Genomic DNA, 23,996 nt, shown 5'->3' on the forward strand with positions numbered 1-23,996 from the left:
GAGGCGGGCAGACGGACAGCTGGCCGGCCGGACTTTCCTTTCATGCCCGCAGCCCTGGCCCGCACTCGCTTCTCACAGAGCCGCTGTTTTCCTGGGGCGACGCCTCTGGCCGGGGCCGAAGCGAGGGCGCTGTGCTCTGCGCACAGGGCGGGCAGCGCGGTTCCCCGCGGCCGAGGCCGGAGCGGGCGAGGTCTGTGCTGCGGGCCGAGGCAGAGACGAGCGCTCTAAGAAGAGCAGCGGGGCCGAGGCCATTGTGGGCTTTGCACATAGAACCATCGAATAGTTTGGGCTGGAAAGGACCTTAAAAGGTCATCTGGTCTAACGCCCTGCAATGAGCAGGGACATCTTCAACTAGATCAGGTTGCTCGGAGCCCGGTCCAGCCTGGCCTGGAATGTCTCCAGGGATGGGGCATCTACCACCTCTCTGGACAACCTGGGCCAGTGTTCCACCACCCTCGTTGTGAAAAATTTCTTCCTCATGTCCAGCCTGAATCTCTTCTCCTTTAGTTTAAAACCATCACCCCTAGTCCTGTTGCTACAGGCCCTGCTAAAGAGTCTGTCCCCATCTTTCTTATTGGCCCCCTTTAAGTATTGAGGGGCTGCCACAGGTCTCCCTGGAGCCTTCTCCAGGCTGAACAGCCCCAGCTCTCTCAGCCTGTCCTCACAGCACAGCTGTTCCAGCCCCCTGATCATTTTTGTGGCCTCCTCTGGCCCCTCTCCAACAGGTCCATGCCATGAGGGCTCCATGCCCTGCCAACCTGCACACTTGCTCAGACTTCGCCGTGGGTCCAAGAGTCACATCACTGAGGCCAGGACCTGGAACTGAACGGTTCTCATTCTTTCAGGACACTGTCTAACACACAGGAATGCTTCCTCATGGCAGTGCAATAGGAGAGGGACCTCAGGGTGACTCTCTGGGCCTGTGGGAGAGCTCAGTGGCCTGGCTGTCAACAAGAACAGCCTGTTACTTGTGAACTGGTCAAGATTAACGTCATGATGCCAATATTGAAGAACAGTATCAAAGTACAGGGTACCCTAGAGGACCTGATTTATATCACCCCCAGAGCCAAGTGCTATGGAGTGGTTTTGAGTGTCCAGCATGCCCACAACAGAGCAGTGTACCATCTGAGTCTGAATAATTTAAGTTGAAAACCATCTAATTCTAGGAAAATCATTAGATAAATAGGAAAGGGGAGTTGTGTGGACTGTAGATGTGTCATACAAGTCTGGAGAAGGTCTTGGAGACCAGTGACTACAAGACTTGCTAACCACTGAGAATTGGAGCTGGAGGAAAAGAAGACCAGTAATGTTTTTGGGTTTCCCTGAAGAAAGCTCAGGCTAAGAGCAAAGAGGGCTACTTGCTGGCTTTGCTCCAGAGGAGCAGGTCTCAGGTGAGCAAGCTGATGCAAAGAGGAAAAATTCAAGTGCTGTGCTCTGCTCAGAAGGAAGGACGAAACGAGAAAATGCCCAGGATGGCTCTCATGGACGTTTGGAGGTTGGATTCCTGCACACTGACCTGTGCTGGCAGGTCCTCCTGCCTGCACACTGTCCATCTGGAACTTGCAGACCAGGGAAAATCAGTGGTAAGATATCAGGGTCTGGTAAACAATATATGTTGTGCAGGTTGTTTTGTTTTGTTTTGTTTTTTTAACTAAATAGTGAAATCTTGGCTTTGGCACACCTGCTACTGATTTTTCTGGTACAACTAAGACTTCCAGGACCCCTCTGTAGTTAAACCTACTATTTTCTGACTCGATACATCTAAATGTCCTGTCAACTACAAAATACAGTATATTTGAGTTATCATTCAAATTATTTTCCAGATTGATCCATTTTCAGCATAAATATCTCATGGCATAGTTCATATGCATTAAGTTCTCTTTTTAGAGACTCAAAAACTCTTTTCAAATTAGTTTTTAGAACATATGACTTGTTTTAACAAATGGTTAACTTGGACATGAAGCTGGACATTCATTCTGCTCAAACCTTTGCCCAGAGAAGTTAATGAGACTGAAATTGTCAAAACAAAGCCATATTTGTAGATTGGCAGTGAAAGGAGAAGGCCCGTGCTTTCCTCAAAACACCACAAAATAGTACATGTCTCTATTGGTATACGAATCCAGATAATTTCTAAAACAACAGTGTTTTCTTTAGAGCTTTAGATGTTTCATTAATTGGTAGGACTTTTTATTTTTGTGTATGTTTAGTTAACAGTAATAAAAGCATTTCGGTATGTTCCTCTTGGTGAGATAAAGTCCTGCAATAACTCTTTTGGACATTTCCTTTTAAAATAGAATTGTGATTTTGTTGTTGTTTCTAACAACAGACTTCCAAGGCCCATGTGTGTCACTGAGTTTTTAATCACTGATTAAATCCTTCGTACCTCGCTACCTAAGCTATTGCTGCAACATCTGATTGACCTAAAATCTGTTGAGCAAAGACTGGTGAAACAGCAACAGAAATGGCAAATCCATTCATCAGCTCCCAGTAAGTACCTGCAAGGTTTGTATTTTCTGTTCCATGTGAAGGGGAAGGCCCCGCAGTTTGGGGGTGGGAGGGAAGATTTCTTTCCACAGAAAGAGTGGCAGCACTGCTGCAACATCTGCTGGTGTAGGTAAGAACAGAGGCCACTATGGGATTGGAAGATAGGCTGTTCATTCAGGGGTTTATGGTAGTGGTCTCTGAAGGTTATCGCAGGCTGGCACTTGCAGCACAAGTATTTGAGGCTGTCATTTTTCTTAGAGGGCTTGAGTTTACAATAGTGTGGCTACTTTAGCAGATTAGAAGTTTGGGGGTTTGTCTCTCCCAATACTGCTAGGAGGTGAGTACTACATTAGGTCCGTTGTTTGTAAGGAGGATGTTACTGAAATGGGTTCTTGGTTTTAAAGTCAGATTGCATAGATGTCCAGTACTTTTCTTGGGCAATCATGCATTATGCTGAATCAGAGTTAAAGGAAATGACTTGCATTTCTCACACCAAAGATGGACACAAATAGGAGTAACAATGCCTTTCATGTTGCAGTCATGAGCATCCCAGTGCTTGTGACTTCCTGTTTTTTAGGGTTTTTCATGAAATTATTTCACAGTAGATAAGGAACTGTGTGTCAGTCCTTTGTCCTTTCTGTCTTACTGGAGAATTCCTTCTGGAGTGTTCTTTGAGGTTATTCACCAAGCAGTGTCCTTGAAGTCCAGGGAGTGTATCACATCTGTTTAATCCCTAGCTGACTTTGCTGTCATGCCCTTCAACATGTTTCAGTCATTTTGATCCTACCAAGAAGTTACAAATATGTGGGATTCCCAGGGGGCTGCTTTCAGCTCATTACAGTCAATAAAGCCTTACTGTACAGCAGGTAGTAGACTTCTGTGTTGTGGTAATCCTCCATGAAATCTCAGCTGATCACTGAGGTTGCAGCAATCACAGGATTGCTGCCATTGGTCTCAGTTGGGCTAGGACGGGGATGATGAGGAGACAATAACCTAGAGCTCTCAGCCTAGGCACCCAGAGCTGTTTGCCCATTGAAGTAATCATCCCTAAGAAGTGTCTCTCAGTAGCACAATCTGCAGCTGCCCCCTTGTTTTTCCTGGCTATCTGTGGTATAATGAAGTCACTTGAGGGGGTTTGCTCTGGAGTGGTGAGTCCCCACAAGCAGCACCTAAGAGTACATCCTACAACATACAATGTTCTGCAGAGTGTGATATGAACTAAAATTTTCAAATGAATCCAGCACTCAGCAAAAGTGTTTCACTCCAGCAAGCCATCTGCAAACAAGTCTGGGAATTGCTGAAGTGGTGTTTTGCAGATTATGGCAAACAGCTTGTTCTGAGTATGGGAAACTACATTTGTTTGACAGCTTACAAAGGAGTTCATGCTCAGATTTCCTCATCAGTCACATACACCCTGCTGTTTTAAGCTGTTAGAATTGTCACTATGCAACAGTAGTACACATCTGAAAAGAGAATCTAGCATCTCTCAGAAAGACAGTTAGAAATACCAAAGTGGGTTCTAGTTATTTAAATAAGCAAGATCTTGATGCTTCTCTATCTTTAATTAGGTGATTGTGAATCCCCCAAAGGAAATTCTGCGGTCAGCATATTATAATAAACATTGTAATTTGCTTCCAGCCTTAGCACTGATTTACTTAAATGTCTTTCTTTAAATGACTCTTCAATTCATATAATTGCAGTAATGCTTACTGAACTTCATAGTCTAGGTTCAGTATCAAACCAGAGATTTAAGTCTTGCCATCTACTGGTTACATGTGGTTTAGCAGACACTTGATGTCATTCAGTACCCAATAAGAGGGCGTTGACTTGGGAGTTCATATCCTGATTTTGCTCCTAAATTGAAATTCACACGGGTTTACTGTCAAGAAACCATGCAGAATAAAAGCACTTGTTTGACTCTGCCTCATGAACTGAATAAAGGGGAGATCAAAACAGGTTTATGTACTCAAAATCAAGGCATAAATTGAGACTGAGACAAGTAAAACTGCTGTCACTGGAGTGTCAGCACTGTGCCTTCAACACCAGACTATGTAAACACTTTTGCAGAACTTCTTCAGAAGTGGATAATCTCGAATCAGTTTATATTTGCTGTACTGAGCATCAGAAAGAAAAGCTGTGTGCACCACAGCAGTGGTAGTTCCCGTCTCCTTTAAGAGTAATGATATAACTTGAAGTAAATGCAGACGTTGTTGCTAGCCACCAGTGTATTTCACAACATAAGTGGAATGGTGTAGAGGCCTTTAACCTGGACTAGGGTCTTGGGCATGCTCACCCTAAAACAACCCATACTCAAAGTATTCTTTAAAGTGTTTGTGTATACGCAACGTACAATACCCTTGCACACAGGCTGGATATGTGCTGTTCATAGTTTGTATTGCAGTTGCACTAACACTCCTACTGAGCTCAGGACTCTGACAGAAAATGTTATTCATCTGATACAGCTGAAAGGGAATGAAGGGGCGAGTAAACTAACACACAGAGTTGGTAGAAGAAACAAGCCCTAGAGCCCAGGCTGCTGTACTGTATATCACACGGCCAGCCTAAGCTGCCTGTTTGCACTTCGTAGCAGTACCAGCCTAAAGAACTTGACACAGTCTCCAACCCCTACCTCAGAGGCATCTGTTTCCTACTACATGCTTGCTGTTGTGCATTTGGTGACAGGTCAGTGCACAGCCTTGGGCATTCACTACAGCACTATCCTTCCATCCCCTGTACTGACTAGTAATTTTTTATAGTCGCCCTGACGTCTAGAACTTGGTTTACATACTTTCTGTGGGGCCTGTTCGAGTGAGTTCTCTCACTTCTAAGGAGTAAGTTGATGGTGAATTTCTTTTTTGTAGCTCACAATTCAGGAGTTACTCCGCTTGAATGGTAAGGATATTTCTTAGGAGAATAGGAAGAATAAACAATAACTCTGTCTTTGCTTTAATGTACATTTTTGCTCTGATGTGGGAACAAATTCACATTCAAAATTCTGGATTTGATAATGATGTGTACATACAAGTAAATTCTGGGTTAGGTTTAACTGGTATTTAAGAACAGCTTACAAAATCTGCATAAATGTGTGGATTTAGCTGAAGTGATGTGCTGGTTTCACAAGTGAATAAAACCATACAAACTTGAAAACTCCTGTGCCTTTTCCTCTTAAGAAACAGTAGTTTTCAAGCATCGGTTACACTCAAAGAGACGAGGGGACCTTTGTGACCCACCTTTAGCAATGCAGCTGAAATCAGTGTGGTCTCTAGTCTTAGACGCTGTAGCAACCCAGGTTGGTGGAGGCCTAGATGTTTCATTAAATGTGCCTTTCTGCAACTCCAGATAGAGGATAACAATTGCTGAGTCTGCTCTTCTGCATTCCATTAAGCCTTTTGTGAGTTAAGATATGAAGCAAATTATCATTGTTATGCTGACTTGAGTGCTTTTCCGAGAAGTGTTAATATAAAATATAAATTTGTTGGATACATTAAATATCACTGTTGCAGTGTTCTGAATCAACTGGGTTGGAAGTTTTAAAGCTGTCACTGGTAGAAATTATGTAAAAGCAGTTTGACATGAAGTTTGAAGGTATTAGGTAGAACACAAGTGTGATGTCAGAACAGTCGTGGTTGTTTACAGTCCAAATGAGATAATTTTGAAGTCAATTGCAATAAGTTTGTTTAGAAAAATAAACACCATGTAATGATCCTTCAAATGAAGAGTGTGAGAACAAATCGCAAGGAATGCTTTGAGAATAAAAGCAGGTTAGAAAAAGAAGAAACTGGGCCAGAAAGAAAATGTGTTGACATTCAAGACCTACACTGTTGGTAAAATGAGTAGGAAACTATTCGTAACTAAAGAATACTATTATCATAAAAATATGGGTTAACTTCTGGGTAGATTCTCTAAGGGTTAATATAGTAGCCATAAATGATGGAAAAGGTTCAGCGTCATTCTTTCAGCAAATATTGAAGTATTTTTGTGCTGGCTAAAAACTCAAAAGTCTTGAGTTCAACTTGATCAGATCTGAGCTGTTGTAGCTGCTCAGCTGTTGTGACTTACACCAGCCGAGTCATGCTGTCACTTTTCACTTCTATAGACTGCTCAGGCAACACATTAGCCCTGCAGTGAGGGACTCAATGTGCAAAATAATGTGCAAAACTTGACTGTAAGCCTCTGGGAGATTAGCGCCTAGGCCCTAAATCATGCGTCACAGAGCCATCTTTCCCACTGCCTCTGCACACTAGCAGCGCTTGAACAGCACAAAACTTTGGTAAGTGTTTTTCTTCCTATATCTAATTTCTGAGACATATCTTATTACCTTAGCAAAGGCTCTGCATTAACATATGTCCTCTGAAGTCCCTGTCAATAATAATTGTACTTAAATGGAACAACTTACCCTTGGTGCCATCTCAAGGCATATCAAGGAGAGAGAGTCATTAGGGTCAGTCAACATGGCTTCACCAAGGACAAGTCATGCTTGACCAACCTCATAGCCTTTTATGAAGACATAACCAGGTGGATGGATGATGGCAGAGCAGTGGATGTGGTCTGCCTTGACTTCAGTAAAGCATTTGACACAGTCTCCCACAGCATTCTCATAGCTAAACTGAGGGAGTGCGGTCTGAACTACCAGGCAGTGAAGTGGACTGCAAACTGGCTGAAGGAAAGAAGCCAGAGAGTCGTGGTCAATGGGGCAGAGTCCAGTTGGAGACCAGTATCTAGTGGAGTGCCTCAAGGGTCAGTACTGGGGCCAGTATTATTCAATATATTAAGAAACGTCTTGGATGAGGGAATAGAGTGCACTGTCAGCAAGTGACACAGCTGGTGACATCAAGCTGGGAGGGGTGGCTGACACGCCAGAAGGCTGTGCTGCCATCCAGCGGGACCTGGACAGGCTGGAGAGTTGGACGGGGAAAAAATTAAAGAAATATAACAAGGGCAAGTGTAGAGTCTTGCATCTGGGAAGGATCAACCCCAGGTTCTGCTAGAAGTTGTGGAATGACCTGTTAGAGGGCAGTGTAGGGGAAAGGGACCTGGGGGTCCTGGTGGACAGCAGGATGACCATGAGCCAGCACTGTGCCCATGTGGCCAGGAGGGTCAGTGACATCCTGGGGTGTATTAGAAGGCAGGTGGTTAGTAGGTCAAGAGGCGTTCTCCTTGCCCTCTACTCTGCCCTGGTGAGACCACATCTGGAATATTTTGTCCAGTTCTGGACCCCTCAGTTCAAGAAGGACAGGGAACTGCTGGAGAGAATCCAGCCCAGGGCAACCAAGATGATGAAGGGAGTGGAGCATCTCCTGTGTGAAGAAAGGCTGAGGGGGCTGGGTCTCTTTAGCTTGGAGGAGACTGAGGGGTGACCTCATTAACTTTTATAAATATGTAAAGGCTGAGTGTCAGGAGGGTGGAGCCAGGCTCTTCTTGGTGACAACCAATGGTAAGACAACGGGCAATGGATATAAACTCCTAGTCTGGAGACATTCAAAACCCACCTGGACACATTCCTGTGTAATCTCACCTGGGTGTTCCTGCCCCAGCAGGGGGATTGGACTAGATGATCTTTTGAGTTGCCTTCCAATCCCTAACATTCTGTGATCCTGTGATTCTGTAAATGGAGTCTTGCTCTAATAATAAAGAAAAGCCTACTACATTACTAATGAAAGGTAAAAGAACAGAGACAGGGAATATTTCACTTCCTTAGGTGTCATTCATTTATGTGCATATTTAATCCACCCGCTGACATTAATTTCAGTTCTTATTTAGGCCTTATTTGCAAAATACCATTTTAATTCTTAGACAGCTCATTCAGTCATAGGTTGTGCCAAACTTTTTCTTCCAGAATGGAGAGGAAAGCAGAGCCAGGTTCAGCACTAAAGCTGACATCTGAGGCTCACTATTCTTTTCTGCTTCCTGCATATATGGAGATAAAGGAGGAGAAGGACAAGGAAGCATCTGGAAATAAATCACAGTAATCTCTCTAAAGTATGGGGGGTGACAGAAAATCTTGGTTTCAACCTGAAATTTGTAACTTCCGGTCTTTCTTTCTTTCTTGTTATTACCCATTCCCATATTCACAACAGAACTTCTGATGTAAGTTCTAATACTTTCTCCAAAGTGTGAAAATGGGAACATTCTTTTGTCACTTTGAAATTAAGTATTTGACAACCACATCAAAAACAGATGCTTAATCATAGCTGTAAAGAACAGCTGGCACATTATAGAAAGCAAGGGAGAATGCTTATTGAAATGAGATCTGTATTTTATATTGCCTATACATGTTTGATTTGCTCAAATATCATTAAAGTTGCAGAGAAAAGCAGTAGAAATTCCTTTGCTGCACCCTAATGGTAGGCTATGTTTGTTCATAACATTTCACTTATCTTTATGCCTGAACATGACTGATTAACTGTTCTTAACTACTTTTCAATAAGAAGTCGGATATTGCCTATTTTTTCCCCAGGATGCTTGTATTAGTACTTTGCTTTTTTATTTATCAGTTGTCCTGCAGAAAGTTAACATTATGAATAAAAGCAGCAGACAGAATTCAAGAATCTTCCGCTAAGTTTCTTCCAAGGCTTCCTGACCAAACGAGATCACTCACAGTATGGCACAGTCAGGTTGAATATTTCTCTGAAATATTTTCCTGTCTCCAAGGGCAGAGAATAGTGCATCATGAAGGATATACCCTGAACCCTAGCAAAAGTGCGAAAATTGAGCTAAAAGCATCTCATACCAGGCACTGCAATACTATTCCTGTTTAAAAAGTGGATTTTTCCCCTTTGCAAGCAGTCCAAATCTTCCCACACAATTAAGCCTTCATTAAGATCTACTTCAGTGGTTGCGTTACCCAAAAAGACACCCGCTGAACATGTCAGCTGAGGATAACACAGTGAAGGAGACAGAGGTCGGTGTTTCCTTTTATCCTGTTTCTTAGCACAACACTTAGATGCCGAGAGGGTGGGCAATCTGCTACTACTGCTCATTGTGCAAATAGCACCACCATGGTTGGTCTCTCTCTCAGTGAACAGACTGCCTCATTCTCCACAGATCTTAATCAAAACCTGTGGTTGTGCCAAGAGCAATCTACCCAATGGGACTTACTATGGAATGTTAATTCTAATGCTACCAAGCTCTTGGTGCTTCATTTCCATTAGTGAAATCCCATTCACCTTGTTTTTTCAGTGCAATATATTAACTGACCACAACCACTGCAACTCAATTTACTGAACACTGATGAGCTATTTGATCATGTTCTCTATGCAAATAGCTCCTTAACAGACAGATTTAATTCTTTGGTGCTTTCAACATATACCAGGGCTACGCCTCTTTTTGAACATCCACTTCCTAAGAGCATCTAGAATTGGCCTGATGCAGCTCTTGTTATAATTTTGTATTTTAGGAGATTCTGTAAATGTGTTATTTGGAGGGCCATGACTCAAAAGGGCTATTCCACACTGGAGTCCTACCTGCCTGGATGATCTTGTTCCACACTAAAAATTATACTGGCAGTCCTTAGTTTAGTCCATTTGCAAAGAAAACTTACCCAGGCTACAGAACTCAGTTGGGGAGTAAGTATTCACATGGAGGTTAATAAAGGAGTATCTACACTCTGTTATTTCACATTCTCTTTCCTCTGGCTACAGCACCAGGCAAATGCAAGCTGTCCTAAAATCCCATCCTGAAGTCTGCCTTCTCAACCTGAACATAATGCTAACACACCAGAAAGAAATGTTGAAGGCTGCTTTTTTTTTTTTTTCCATATTATTGTTATTTTTTTGCAGCTTGCTTTTAAACAAATTGCTTCCTGAAAGAGTTGAGTAACTGGATTGCATCATACTGAGTGTCAAGAAAGCACTGATATGATTTACTCTATTACTTAAATGAAAAAAAATATGATGTGATATTGAGAACACATAAAATTAATCTGATCCTGTACATAAACTGAAGGTAACATGCCAGAACTTGCACTTCTCAGTTGTATCAAAGGCTTTCTATCTGTCACAGTATGTTCTCTCCCTAGATACAGAGAGTACAAGAAGGTCACAAAAGGTTCAGAAGACACAAAGTGTAAAACTTGCTCAGTTTACAGAATACATCTCTACCAAGCCAGGATACTTGTAAAAATGAGGATTTTCCTGTATTGCCTGCCCTGGAATTGTATTATTCACATTTAATGAGGTTATAGCATAACAAGTACTGCAAAATGTTTCTCTTGGTATAAAACTAAGAAAATGATTTTTCCAGAGGCATTACATTTTGACCCTTTCTACTAATCCTGTCAAAGAATAGAAAATGTATGCTTTTAGAATTTTACCTGTTGTCATCGGTGTAGCACTTCTCTATTAAAAAAAAAAAAAAAAAGGAGAAGTTTATCTAAGAAGTGGTAGTTTGTTCCATTTTTCAGTTATCAGTCTGTAGAGCAACAATTCCTACATGAACAAAATCTCCCTGTTTACTGCAGCTTGGAGATTTACGCAAATCTTTTGAAACAGTCCAGAGACATGATACATATCTCATCATTTTACATATACGTATATATATAAAGACTGGAGGAGCCACCAAGCAATATTTAACAAAGGCAATCCTTTGATATCTGTCAGCCCTAGATTTTATTATTGAAGCATAAAGGTAGAGTTTAGTTCTTTACCTATTCATGGATATCAGTAGCCTATGGCTAGAGAACATGGGAATGTTGGTTCTCAATCAAAGGCCTCCTGGAATTCCACAAAATCTTCTAAACTGGAAATCCTCCAGGATATTTATCCATGAAAATACAGGATTTTTTGACATTTATCAGGATGTTCAAGGTCAGGCTGGACAGGGTTCTGAGCAACCTAATCTAGTTGAAGATGTCCCTGGCCATTGCAGGGAGGATGGACTAGATGACCTTTGAAGGTCCCTTCCAACCCAAATGATTTAATGATTCTATGTTTTTTCCCCCATAATGTACTTCTGTAATAAATTTTGACTCGAAATTAACTTGAATAACAGAAATTTGTTCCTGATGGATTTCAACGCAATGAGCAAAAACAGCGCTGGGCGGCCATGAGATTGGCTTCTCCAATGGCGCGTGCCGGAAAAACGTCTTCCGGCCTTTTTCTAGGGTGCCGGGTTCGTTGCTCAGAGTGCCACGTCACTCGTTCTTTCTGCGAACGTGTCCTGTGTTGTCAGGCGGTTGATGTCCTGTCTTCTCACCTACCCCTGCCCCCCTCCCACCTTTAGAGGATCGAACATTTAAGGCAATTGCATAACAAAGGGCAGGGGCTTCCCATGTTGCACAATAACCCCTGAGTGCTTCCTTTTAAGAAGCTTTAATGAACAAACATCTCTAACTCAATAACCCCTGAGCGTTTCCTTTTAAGAAGCTTTAATGAACAAACATCTCTAACTCTTAGAATTGTTTATTACAATTGCCCCCTTTTCTTTCTCTACTTAATTTGTTTATTAAAGCGTTGTAATTCTTGGCTGCTTAATACAAATAACTCAGTATCATCTTGGTTGGGTAACTGCTCATACTTTGCTTTAACTAATAATAAATGTGCTGCTTCTAGCCTTCTTCTCACAATAGCTATTCCTTTATTAAAAATACGTGGTCCAAACATCAACACTAGCATTAAGAGAATCAACGGCCCTGCTAGAGTAGAGAGGCGGGTTGTAAGCCAAGGTGATTGTCTAAACCAGGTTTTGTACCAACTCTGCCGAGTCAAACAGCTTCGAAATATGGTGGTTTGGTGTTTAAGCATAACCAGCATTCTGCTGTTAAATTTGTTAATCACCTGATAGCTCGCATTTATTAGAGTCCAAAGTGGGTTTACTTCTTCCAATTGTGTAAATGCATCTATATCAGAGCTATCTGTCATTGTTATATGAAGTATCTTAGAAGTTTTATTTATCTCTAATTTCCCCGTTATTATCGCATTAGGGCCTATTGATTGGGATTTCCCTTCTAAGGCAGGTTCTTTTTGTATCTTTATAAGTGTCCCTCAATCAGTCCTAGTCTCCCAGATCCTTACACGCCAAGTTTTGCCAGTTGACCACCCCTGGTCTTGCGGTTGCAAGACTGTAATTTCTAATGTTTTGCAATTCCCTGGGTCAGAACTACCATAAAGCGATGGGAGAGATTGTCTCACAACCCCAATAAGCACAATAGTATTGATTAGGATAGTTGCAATACCCTTTCCTGGATTGGAGCTAGGGCACCAATAAGTTGATACTGCACTTCCCCTTTAATGTGGAGGTTTGCAGTGACAAAAATTCCAGTCTTCCCCAGAACCTAAATGTCCTAATAAATCACAAATGGTTACGTTAAATGAGGGTGCACCTACAGTTACATTTTCTTCAATCACACGACTTTCCTCTGCTTGAATTAAAGTCCACTTATACGGTCTACGCACTGTTTCTCCATGGCTCAGCAATAACAGCAACATCAACATAGTGTACCAGATTGGGCTGCATTGACTCTGGCTCATTCCTCCTTGCTTTTTAGCTAGTGCCTGGGTGTGCCACTTAACATTGTGGTAGCTCGGCCAATATTTTGGCATAGTTCCACTCAGGCTCTTGTTTCCACCGTTTCTTATTCTTCTGCCTCGCCCGTCGACCCGGTTGCTTCGAGCCACAGGGTAAACCATCTTCTTGGCAGCAAGAATATTCTTCAGGAAACCCTGAATGCTTTTGCTCTCCATGCCTTTGTTTATACGCTTCCCAATTATAGTCTTTGACTATAGGAGAGTGGCATGGTATTTTCTTTATGGTAGTTCTACAGCACACCCTTGTTATTTGTATTTTAGAGGGGTTGGTTCATTAGGGTGAGAGCAAAACCGCTCAGGCTGTATTTCGTGGGTGTATATACACCGCCAGTCAGGACTGTCGGGTTGGATCTCTTTTTCGTGCGACTTTTGATTTCAATGCCAAATCTGTAACTTCTAATTCTATATTATAACATTGATTGCATATTCCTCTAGGGGAATACCGTCTATACAATGCAACCACCAATTGTTTCAGCACACTATGGACCTAAAGCATATAAAAAGGATAACAATTACAACTTATATTAATACATCTAACTCTATGAGTTTTACAAATGGGATATTCATAAACAACTTTATCGTTTTTTTGTACTTGCACGATATGATTCAACAAGCCCAAGTCCATTTATTGTTTCCATAGTTTAACTTTCAGAGGGTCGTCTGTGGGCTCTGCAGTCCAGGCGTTAGTCTTGACTGGACCTTTAACTAGGCTGGCGTGTGTCCACCCCTTTTCGGCAGTTCGATGGCTGTTTCTGTAGTGAGTGAAACAACATAAGGTCCCTCCCATCGAGGGGTTAATGATGTTTCTTTCCATGTTTTTATGAGTACCTTATCTCCAGGTTCTAGGGTATGTATTTTTATGTCCAGAGGTGGACGCTGTACCACCAACCCTTTTTCCCAAAGGTATTTCCTTCGCTTCAACAACTTCACTAAGTAATTTTTCATCTGAAAATCACTCACTTTTGGGTGATCTTGTGGCGTTTCTAAATCGAATGGCATTCCATATAACATTTCAAAGGGTGATGTTCCGAGGTCTGTTCTTGGCTGGGTCCTTATGTTTAACAGTGCTAGGGGCAAATATTTTACCCATGACATCTTAGTCTCTATCATTAATTTGGTAAGCTGCTTTTATATCTCTCCATTCACTCGTTCGACCCTTCCTGAGCTTTGTGGATGCCATGGAGTATGATACTGCCAGTCAGTACCTAGTGCCTGAAAGATTTCTGTAGTAATTCTTGATGCAAAATGTGGGCCCCGGTCGGAATCGATAGCTTCAGTTATTCCATATCGGGGAATTATTTCTTCTAACAATATTTTTGCTACCATATGAACAGTGGCCCTAGTTGTTGGAAATGCCTCCACAAAGTGCGGGAGATGGTGTACAAGCACCAATAAATAGCGGTATCGCCCGACCTTTGGTAACCCTGTAAAATCAATCTGTATTCTTGAGAGTGGCCGGTATGTGACTTCCCTTCCGCCAGGCACTGGTTTCCTTATTTGTTGTTTATTTACTTTCTGACATCTAAGGCACCCTTCAACAATACGTTTTGCTATGTTATATGCTCCTATGCAAGCATATTTTGTGGCAAATTGATCTACTGATGCTTGTGTTCCCCAATGCGTAGTATCATGTAACCTGTTCATTATACCGACTGCAGTTACTTTTGGAACTACTTCTCTCCCATCTTCTAATCTCCATTGTTCACCTTGCTGCTTTGCCCCTAGTTTGGTTAGCTTTTCTTTTTCTACAGTACTGAAGACATATATATTTGAGCGTGGACGGCTAGGACACTATCTATCTTTTAGCCCAAGACAACAGGGAATAGCGTCTACATTGAACTCTTTCCAGCACTCATAGCAATTAGGGCAATTTTCTCTTAATCTCTTTGGATCTGGCAGCTCACAAGTCAATCCTTTAAGATTTAATAAGGTGCCCTTTTTGCTTCTTCGTCTGCAAGGTTATTTCCCCTAATAATGGGATTCAGGCCTTTCTGGTGTCCCTTTATATGAACCACTGCTGTTGCTCTAGGTTTTCTTATTTCTTGCAAGATTTGTGTGATCAATTCCTGAGGTATTAAGTTTTTCCCTTGGGAATTTATCAACCCTCGTTCTTCCCAAATTTTACCAAATGTATGTACTACTCCAAATGCATACTTCAAATCCATATATATGGTTCCACTACCCATGCCGATCCATTGTAAGGCTCTTAAAATGGCATACAACTCACAGGCTTGTGCTGACCACCCAGGATTTAATGGCCCTGATTCTAAGACCTTATTAATTTTTCGGTTTATTATCGCATATCCTGATTTACGTTTCCCTTCAATGACTCAAGAGGAGCCATCTACAAACAATTTTTCTGCTTCTGACAATTCCTCTTCTTCTAAGTCAGGTCTTATTTTTGTTTGCTCTTCAATTGTTTGCAAACAATCATGTGTTAATTGTTTGCTAGATTCTCCATATAAGAACTGTGCAGGGTTCTGCAAGGAAGTAATTTCTAGGGTTAATTTAGGGGATTCAATTAAAATACTTTCGTATTTTAACAACCTAGAATCTGTTATCCATTTATCAGATTTTTGTTGCAAAACCCCTCGTATATTATGTGGTGTCAAAACATGCAATTCTCCTCCAAATGTTATTTTCTGTGCTGCTTCTACTAGTAATGCAGCTGATACTATTGCTTGTAGGCATGTTGGCCAACCCCTGCTAACAGGGTCTAGCAGTTTAGATAAATAAACTACCAGTTTTTTATGTCCAGCCCATTCTTGTGCCAAGACCCCGTATGCAGTCCCTGCATCTATATTAGTGAACAAATAAAATGGTTTCCGTATCATCTGGCAAGCTCAAAACAGGGGCATTTATCAGCTCATTCTTTATGCCATCAAATTGTTCCTCATCTTGTTCCGTCCATTGTACCAGTTTTTCCTGTGTTAATTTTTCATACAAAAATTTTACCTTATTTGTATAATTTTCGATCCATTGTCTACAGTATCCAGTTAGTCCTAATATTTGTCTTATCTGTCGTTTAGACTTTGGGGCTGGCAATGACAAGATCCCACTTACTCTTTCTGGGTCCAAATGTTTGGTCCCCCTGCTTAAATAGTGTCCTAGATATTTCACTTCTTGCTCAACAAACTGGAGTTTGGTCTTTGACACTTTGAGGCCCTGTAGACTAAGGAAATTTAATAATTTAATACTTTCTTGTCTAACCACTTCTTCGTCTTGCCCTGCTAACAAGAGATCATCTACATATTGCACTAGTACCACTTCTGGACTGCGCTCATATCCCTGCAGAATTTGTTCTAAAGCTTGCCCAAACAAGTTAGGTGACTCCGTAAACCCCTGGGGAAGCACAGTCCATCGCAATTGTTGTTTTCTATGTGTATCTGGGTCCTCCCACTCCAAGGCAAAATAGTCTTGGCTCTCTTCATCAAGCGGGCAAGCCCAAAAGGCATCGTTTAAATCTATAACACTATACCATTTATCATTCGGACCTAATTGACTCAGGAGGGTATACGGGTTGGCCACTACAGGGAATCAACTCATGGTTCTTTTATTCACCTCCCTCAGGTCATGTACTAGTCTCCATTTTAAAGGGAGACATGCAGGGCTCGAATAGGCCTTTTTCTAGTAATCTTTCTATTTCTGGTTTTAATCCCCTTCGGCCCTCTTTGGATACTGGATATTGTTTTACACTAATGGGTATTTCTGGACTAGAAATTTTACCTTTAAAGGGTGTTATGTCCAGCTTCCCTAATGAGTCTTCTGTATACCATACTTCAGGATTAATTTTATTTTCATCTTCCACCCTGAGAGGACATAATCTTATCCGAATTTCTTTCCCCGTTACTTCTAAATTAACACCCAATTCAATTATTAAATCCCGTCCCAAGAGATTATATTCAGCCTCAGGAACTAAAAAGTAAATTTCCCACTCCTATTTTGAAATTGGTTTCAATAACTACTCCTTTTATAACAGGGACCCGAAATGGCTCTCCCTTTGCCCCAATTATTTGCATAGTGTCGGAAGATATCTCGCATCCCTTGGGTAAAGTTTGTATGGTAGATCGTTCTGCTCCAGAATCTGCAAGAAATTCAATTTCTTGCTGCTGAGGACTCACTTTTAGTTTTATCAAGGGCTCTATTCCTTTTTGGGTCCCCAGCAAAAAGAGCCCCTGACACCCCTATTCCGCTTTAAACATTTTCTCATCTGCCATTTTCTTCCTACAGTTCCGCTTCATGTGCCCTTTCTTTCCACAGTAAAAGCATTCTATCGGCTCACCCCGTTCCATTACAGTCTCGTCATTAAGAGGTCTTGCCTTAGGACTAGGCCCCTTGTACTGTGCTCTTCGGTCTCTGGATTTCCATTGCTGTTGGGCTGTACCTTCTCTGACTGCTGCAACCATCATTCGTACAGTCCTCCGCTCTTTCTCATCCTCTCTCCTAACATACACTTTCTGAGCTTCCCTCAATAGTTCATCTAACCCACGATTTTGCCAATTTCCTAATTTTTCTAGCTTTTTCCTAATATCTATCCAAGATCTAGCTACAAATTGTGTTTTTAACAGGGCCTCTCCCACAGGGGTACTAGGGTCTAACCCCAAATACAATTCTAAGTTTTTCCTGAGCCATTCCAACCACTCTGTAGGTGTTTCATCTTTCTTTTGGTGTTCACTAAATACCTTGCCTATGTTCTGACCCCTTGGAACAGACTGTCTAATGCCTTGGACTAATATAGTCCGTAGGTCTTGCATATGACCCCTATGTAATGGATCCTGATTGTTCCAGTCGGGTCTTTGCAGCCGCCATTTAGTGTTGGCTGCAGGACCTTGCTGATGCTGTTCATCCCAAATCCGCATACCAGCCCTACAGATCATTCCCCTATCTTCTGCAGTGAATAATATTTCTATTATCGACTGCAGCTCGTCCCACGTGTATACGTTGGGCCCTAAAAATTGGTCAACCCGCTTCGCTACTCCCAACGGGTCTTCTAGCAAACTCCCCATTTCCTTTTTAAAATCTCTAACATCCCTGGAATTAAGAGGTACCACCACATATCCCATTCCCGCCTGAGGTCCTCCCATTGCGATCTGTCGCAGTGGATATAGTTGCCCTGGTGTTTGCTGTTGCTGTTGCCTAGTCTTGCTACGCATGACAGGCCCCATGGACTGGTTATCATCTGAACCCTCTGGGTTCAGTGCCGAAGGGGGTGGACTAGGGACTGGGCTAGGAACTGGAACCGGGGGAGGCGGTGGTGGTACATAAGGTGGGGGTGTCATCGGGATCTCTTCCTCATGCCACTTATTTCTCTGGCGGCCATGTTTATCACCCCCCTTTTCTTTTAACGGGTGTAGATTAACCCTAGTCTCTGATCTTATCCATAATAATGTATATTCGCTTTTTTCTGAACTAAAAGGCTCCTTTGAATTAACATAAATGTTTAAAGCCTGACAGATCCAGTCCTCAAATGATCCGAAAACTGGCCAATATAGGTGGTCTCTATGGATCTCTTTACCACCCCAAACTTCCATTCAATAATGTATCATTTTCGTTTTGCTTTTACCCTGCCTAGAGGGGTAATCATCCCAATACCTAATCATTAATCCTAACGGACTATCTGGAGGAATTGGGGGAAGCCTTTCCTGCGGTTCCCCTCCCATGGGAACAGAATGCCTACTTTTCTTCTGTCCCATCTTCTGAGATACCCTCCGTTGTATCTCAGTAATCCCAGCCCCAACCCAGTGGATAACCGGCCTATACTCACGCGTCCTGCGTCTTCACTCGGGTCTTTGTGCACAAAGTTTAAGGGGCTGCCGGCATTTACTTTGCTTATTGCAATATAGAATGTTCGTCGGTGAAAGATCCGGTGACAAGAGTCCCACAAGGGCTGCTTAAAAAAAGAAGCGGGGCGCCTCCCTTAGAGGGGTTGCCACCGAATATCCTTCATCCGAGTCACGGCACCAAATTGTAATAAATTTTGACTCGAAATTAACTTGAATAACAGAAATTTATTCCCGATGGATTTCAACGCAATGAGCAAAAACAGCGCTGGGCGGCCATGAGATTGGCTTCTCCAATGGCGCGCGCCGGAAAAACGTCTTCCAGCCTTTTTCTAGGGTCCGGGTTCGTTGCTCAGAGTACCACGTCACTCGTTCTTTCTGCAAACGTGTCCTCTGTTGTCAGGCGGTCAATCTCCTATCTTCTCACCTACCCCTGCCCCACTCCCACCTTTAGAGGATCAAACATTTAAGGCAATTGCATAACAAAGGGCAGGGGCTTCCCATGTTGCACAATAACCCCTGAGTGCTTCCTTTTAAGAAGCTTTAATGAACAAACATCTCTAACTCTTAGAACTGTTTATTACACTTCGACTGTTGATGACATTGGGTTATCTGAAACAAGTTCCAAAGCAGATCTGAATACAAAGTTGACTGTTGACTACAGTTTCTAGAGGATGATCCCCCTCACATAGCCTGACCCAGGCAACCTAGCACAGCTTTGTCACAGTGTCCTGGTTTTGTTAAAAGCAAGTTTCTCTTTCAGTGAATTTTGCCTGTCAGCTAAAGCCTTCATATTAACTGCATTTTCCTGGAGAACCAGATTCATGTTTGGGTAAACCTAGCAATGGAATGCAAACTTATTGATAAGCATGGATGGACATCTCGCGAGAGGGGCGACGAGAAACCGGTGACCAAGAAACTGACCAACTGTGTATAACATTCCATTCACGTGAATACTCCATATAAAAGTGGAAGATCACGAGGATCTCGGCCCTTTTTCCCTTTTCCCTTCTGCTTATGGCCGACATTAGGAGAGGACCTTGCTAGTCGTCCCTGCGAACTGAGGCCTAGTGAGAGACTGAATCCAGCTCCGGTTGGCTGCAGAGTTCAATCCAGGACTTCGGGTGCCGGCTCTGCAGTTGCTGAGACTTTCAAGAATGGTTTTGTATATTTTGTATTATTTTCTCTATTCTTATTAGTAGCATTAGTAAAACATTGTTAATTTTTCCAACTCTCTTCTCTCTGTCCTTTTCCTCCCGATCACCTGTCCTGAGTGGGAAGGGGGGAGAGAGAGGGGCGAAAAAGGGCGAAGTGGGGGGGGGAGAGGGGGTTAACAATACATCTGCCAGGGTTTTATTGTCACCCCGCAATCTTAACCCTCGACACACAGTTATGCTGCTATCCATGGGCAGACTACTGCTTAAAATGCACGATAATTCTGTCCCAGCAGAGCTGTCAGAGGCAAACATTGCCTGACTTGACATAAATCTGTTCCAGCTTAACATCACTAGGGCTGTGACTACGATTGTGACTCTGACCATTAGTGACTCTTTTGCATGCTTTGCTGTAATCCAGCCACCTCAAACTGTTTCTTTAGTCTGTCTGTTTTTCTGGTTTGACACTTCCGAAACAGCTAGCTGCTTTCATTCTTATATTCCTTTTAGCTGCACAGCTTCCTGCTATTGTGACAATGCAGACAGTTATGCTAGTTGCATGTAACTCCATCCTCTTTGGCCCACAGAAACTGCTGTTTCTTCTTCAAAAAGACTTATCTATTCTTGTTTTTTGCCTAGAGATCAGTATACGCCCTCCTTATAAAGAACACCTTGATAGCAAAAAAGCCCACAAAACACCAAAAAAAGATAAAAGGGAAAAAATAAAATAAAATAAAATAAAATAAAATAAAATAAAATAAAATAAAATAAAATAAAATAAAATAGCTGAAATTTGCTTCCAAAAGCTGGAATTGCTTCCAGCTATCTTTTTTTTTTTTTTTCTGGTTTTTGTTGAGTATCCCGGGGGCAGATATACAGTCAGTAGAAACCTTGTAGTTAAGATGACCATGTCTGAGTCAGGAACTGATATCAAATCCTGCTAGTGATCTATCACATATATGAATGTGACAGCTCTGGTATTAATTCTTTACCCTGCTCTTTTCCGCTGTCTGGGACCACATCCTTGCTATACACGTGAGATACAAAAGGTGGCTCATCTTCAGCTGCTGCCACACTCCATGGCTGCTGGAAGCAGGGGTGGCGGCAGACTTGGCTGAAGACAATCACCAGATGGTTTAGGTTGTTTTGACTGGTTAGACTGGTTGTTCAGAGATAAAGAAGGGAAGGTAAAGACAAGAAGTATAGGTCACACATGTCTATGTGTTACAGCATATAAATATGTATCTGGGGAGTCATATACTACAAAATAGTCAAAATCTCACATGTTCATTTACACCTTAACAATAAAAACTACCATTCCACATGTAACTTCTAGTAAGGAAACCCTGTGACTACCCTGCACTGGCAGATAATACAGTAATGTATCTGAATTACTTGTTAATTGAATGCTTTTTCACATTTCTGTAAAAGGATGTATTGATTGCTTCCTCAGGCTTTGAAACAGGGCCAAATTCTGGTACACTTATAAGGCAGTTCAGTATATTTCGCCAATCATAGGAAAGATTTGTTCACATGAGCTTCAGCTTTCCAGCTCTTGGGTCTCTGTTTCATTAGAGGGGAAAGACTGTTAGATCCATACAAAAGAAAGGCAGTTCAAGAGGACAGTCTATGTTGAAAAGAAAGGCAGGACAGGCCAACGGAACAGGTGAGGGAAGATGCTTTGTAGGTATAAAAGTTATTGAATAAAAGCAAGAGAAAAAGTCTCTATAGCTAGGTGAGAGTATGACATGGGCTAAGCAGATAGGGAAGGGGCTTCCTCTCCTGGACAAGAAGGAATGTCACAAACAACAAATCTAGCAAGCAAACTGAACTCCATCTAAAAATACACCAGCAATTCTAATGTAATTGCAACTTTTGTCATTATATAGTCAAACTCAGCTTGTTTGAAAGCACTGTGATAGACTATGTTGGAGCTGAGGCAAGCAGACAGCATGGCAAACAGGCTGCTTCTGTTGGTCTCTGTTTCCCTTTCTCTCTGTTCAACAGGAATTTAAATGCACCTGCAATCTCTCTGAATTCAGGTGTTGTCTTGAATGTCTGCACTCTCAGATGGTGCAGACAGAGGTAAAACTCAAGGCACTATGTCAGCTCATACCAGCTGACAGCATAGCCAGATCTCGAAGATATTTGTATGTGTGTGTGTGTGTTCGCGGGTTAAGGTCCATTCACATTTGAAATGACTGAGTGTAATATCTTAAATCATAGGATTGTGGGATAATTCAGGTTGGAAGTGACCTCAGGAGGTCACCCAGTCTAATTTTCCTTCTCAAAGCCATGTCTCCCATGAGGGTCAGATCAGGTTGGCCATGGCTTATCCAGTCACACCTTTAAAACTTATAAGGATGGAGATGGCATAAGCTCTTCAGGTAACCTGCTCCTCTGCTTGTCTGCCTTAAGAGTGAAAAAATTTCTCCCAATATCAAGCCTGAACACCTTGTTTGAAGTTCTGCCCTTTTTCTCTTGTCCAGCCAGCAAGAACAACTTGCTGCACCTTCTTGAAAACCTCTGTGTCAGTACTGGGGGGATGCTATGAGGTCCCCCTGAAGGTACCTCTTCTTCAGGCTTCTTCACCATCCCTCAGCCTCTCCTTGGAGCATAAGTGCTCCAGACCTTGACCATCCTGGTGGCCCTTCACTACACTTGCTTCAGTTTGTCAATGTGTATTGAGTATTGGAAGCCACAACTGGATGCAATACTCTAATGAGTGCTGAGGAGACAGGGATAATCCACTCTCTCAGTCTACTGCCTGTGGTCCTGTACAGCCCAGGATGCTGTTGGCCCCAGTTGTTGCCTGGGTGCACAGCTGGCTCCCATTAGCTCCTTGTCAACCAAGACACCCAGGGCCTTTTCCACAGTGCTGCCACCCTGCCTGTCTGCTCATTTCTTCTGCCAGTCTAGGTCCCTCTGGGTGGCACTGTAATGACTGTTCCCCCCCAGCTTGGTGTCATGTGCTAACCTGATGGCACTGCTCTCCATCACCTTCTCCATGTTGTTGATGAAAGTGCTAAATGCAACAGGTCCCAGGAGAGATCCCTGAGGTTCTCCTCCCATTACTGGCCTCCAGGCAGAGTTCAAGTTTGACCCATTAACTGCTACCTGCTAAGCCCAACTATCCAGCCAGTTTTTTACCCATCTAGTTGTCCACCCAATCTGGACCATAATAGTCCAGTTTGGATACAAGAGGAAGACCATGTCATTAACCTTGATGAAGTCAAGTTCCATTGGTCTGCCCTCCTATACAGATCTACCCATTTTGCCATGGAAGGCAATAAAGGTTGGTCAGGCATCACTGACCCTTGTAAAATCCATATTGGCTGTTCATAATCATAATCATCTTCTCCATGTGCCCAGAAATGTGTTCCAAGAGGTCTTGCCTATGATCTTCACAAAGACCAAAGCAAGGCTGAGTTTGTGGAGGACGGGACTTGTCATCAAGGGCTTTGGCTCATTCACTGTATTCAGCAGGCACACATCTTCAAGGGAGAGTTTCACACTGCTTCCCTCTTCCCCACTCTCTTGTGTATCTGGGACTCTGTAAAGCTCTCTAGCATCTTAGGTATGTGTTCTAAATCATGTTGGCAGGAGCAATTAGAAATATTTCAAAGCTTTTGTATCTACCTGCTTACTCTTTCTCCAACCATAAAAAGACATGCTGTGCTTTCTGTAGTATCTGAGTGATTTTTATTGTTTCTCTTTGAACTAGTTGAATCCTTCTTGCTCGTGATAATAAATGTGGTCATATTAACAGCATGGAAGGGAGATGTCAAGTAAGACTGGTAGAAACTAGAAGATGCTAAGACATTTTAGAAGGACTTCAGTGTTGGTCTGCAGGACAACAGGGTGATTTATTAAACCCTTCACCAAAATACAAACAAATCAGAGTCAAAGGTGAAAGTCTAGACTACGCTTTTATTGTCTCTCATGGTTTAATGAAGGTACCTGGACATTGTTTCAAACACCTCAGGTGCAGATTCTTATTTAATATGAAGTACCAAATCACGCAAGTGGAGATGTGGACAGTATACATCTCTATG

At 42.4% G+C, this 23,996-nt stretch overlaps 1 long non-coding RNA gene across 1 annotated transcript; it reads left to right on the top strand.

The window, feature by feature from the left end:
• Positions 1–4: 4 nt before the first annotated feature.
• On the top strand, positions 5–20,035 carry LOC110364744 (uncharacterized). The gene is made up of 3 exons (XR_002423718.2): positions 5–1,583; positions 2,327–2,487; positions 19,551–20,035. It is a non-coding gene; the product is annotated as an uncharacterized LOC110364744 (long non-coding RNA).
• The last annotated feature ends 3,961 nt before the right edge of the window (positions 20,036–23,996 follow it).

Source organism: Columba livia, chromosome Z, assembly GCF_036013475.1.
Source record: "Columba livia isolate bColLiv1 breed racing homer chromosome Z, bColLiv1.pat.W.v2, whole genome shotgun sequence".
Taxonomy (NCBI): Eukaryota; Metazoa; Chordata; class Aves; order Columbiformes; family Columbidae; genus Columba; species Columba livia.